The sequence below is a fragment of the Columba livia genome, unplaced genomic scaffold, assembly GCF_036013475.1.
Source record: "Columba livia isolate bColLiv1 breed racing homer unplaced genomic scaffold, bColLiv1.pat.W.v2 Scaffold_122, whole genome shotgun sequence".
Taxonomy (NCBI): Eukaryota; Metazoa; Chordata; class Aves; order Columbiformes; family Columbidae; genus Columba; species Columba livia.
The window spans coordinates 923,569-926,084 of NW_027043021.1; positions in this window are offsets into that span (position 1 = coordinate 923,569).

The window sequence follows — 2,516 nt, forward strand, 5'->3', positions numbered from 1 at the left end:
CACAAGATGTCCAATGGGGTTTTTGACACGCACACTGTCCATGGGTGTTTGTGACATACACACTGTCCAATGGCGTTCGTGACACACACCGTGCCCACAGGAGTTTGTGACACACACGCTGTCAAATGGGGATTGTGACACACACTGTCCAGGGGGGTTTGTGACACACACACTGTCCAATGGGTATTGTTACACACACACGCTCTCCAATGGGGTTTGTGAAACAAACACTGTCCAATGGGTTTTCTGACACACACGCTGTCCAATGGGGTTTGTGACACACACACTGTCCACTGGGGATTTTGACACACAAACTGTCCAGGGGGGTTTGTGACACACACACTGACCAATAGGGTTTGTGACACACACATGCCATCCAATGTGGTTTGTGACACAAACACTTTCCAATGGGGTTTGTGACACACGCACTGTCCAAAGGGGTTTGTGACACACACGCTGTCCAATGGGGTTTGTGACACACACACTGTCCATGGGTGTTTTTGACACACACGCTGTCCATTGGGGTTTGTGACACACCCACTGTCTAGTGGTGATTGTGACACACACACTTTCCAATGGCGTTCGTGACACACACAGTGTCCACGGGGGTTTGTGACACACGCGCTGTAGAATGGGGATTGTGACACACACACATTGTCCAGGGGGGTTTGTGACACACACACTGTCCAATGGAGTTTGTCACACACACACTGTCCAATGGGGTTTCTCACACACACTATGTCCAATGGACTTTGTGACACACACTCTGTCCAATTGGGTTTGTGAACACACACGCTGTCCAATGGGGATTGTGACAAACAGGCTGTACAGTGTTGTTTGTGAAACACACAAACTGTCCAATGGGCTTCTGACACACACGCTGTCCAATGGAGATTCTGAGACACACTCCGTCCACGTGGGTTTGTGACAAACACACTGTCCAATGGGGTTTGTGACACACACACTGACCTGGAGGGTTTGTGACACACACACGCTGTCCAATTGGGTTTGTGACACACACACTCTCAATGGTGTTAGTGACACACACGCTGTCACATGGGATTTTTGACACACACACTGTGCAATGAGGATTGTGGCACACACACGCTGTCCAATGGTGTTTGTGACATGCATGCTGTCCAATGGGTTTTGTGACACACGCACTCTAAAGAGGGGTTTGTGACCCCCGCTCTGTTCAATGGGGTTTGTGAAACACACATTGTTCAATGGGGTTTCTGACACACACGCTGTCCAATGGGGTTTGTGACACACACACTGTCCACTGGGGATTGTGACACACAAACTGTCCAGGGGGGTTTGTGACATACACACGCTCTCCAATGGTGTATGTGACACACACGCTGTCCAATCGGCTTTGTGAAACAAACGCTGTCCAGTGGGGTTTGTGACACACACACTGACCAATAGGGTTTGTGACACACACATGCTATCCAATGTGGTTTGTGACACAAACACTTACCAATGGGGTTTGTGACACACGCACTGTCCAAAGGGGTTTGTGACACACACGCTGTCCAATGGGGTTTGTGACACACACACTGTCCATGGGTGTTTTTGACACACACGCTGTCCATTGGGGTTTGTGACACACCCACTGTCTAGTGGTGATTGTGACACACACACTTTCCAATGGCGTTCGTGACACATACAGTGTCCACGGGGGTTTGTGACACACGCGCTGTAGAATGGCGATTGTGACACACACAATGTCCAGGACAGTTTGTGACACACACACTGTCCAATGGAGTTTGTCACACACACACTGTCCAATGGGGTTTCTCACACACACTCTGTCCAATGGACTTTGTGACACACACTCTGTCCAATTGGGTTTGTGAACACACACGCTGTCCAATGGGGATTGTGACAAACAGGCTGTACAGTGTTGTTTGTGAAACACACAAACTGTCCAATGGGCTTCTGACACACACACAATGGAGATTCTGAGACACACTCTGTCCATGTGGGTTTGTGACAAACACACTGTCCAATGGGGTTTGTGACACACACACTGACCTGGAGGGTTTGTGACACACACACGCTGTCCAATCGGGTTTGTGACACACACACTCTCAATGGTGTTAGTGACACACACGCTGTCACATGGGATTTTTGACACACACACTGTGCAATGAGGATTGTGGCACACACACGCTGTCCAATGGTGTTTGTGACATGCATGCTGTCCAATGGGTTTTGTGACACACGCACTCTCAGGAGGGGTTTGTGACCCCCGCTCTGTTCAATGGGGTTTGTGAAACACACATTGTTCAATGGGGTTTCTGACACACACGCTGTCCAATTGGGTTTGTGGAACACACACTGTCCAGTGAGTTTTGTGACACACACTCTGTCCAATGGGGTTAGTGACACACAGACTTTCCTTTGATTTTGTGACATACACACTGTCTAATGGGGTTTGTGATACACACACGCTTTCCAATGGTGTATGTGACACACATGCTGTCCAATGGGGTTTGTGACACACACACTGT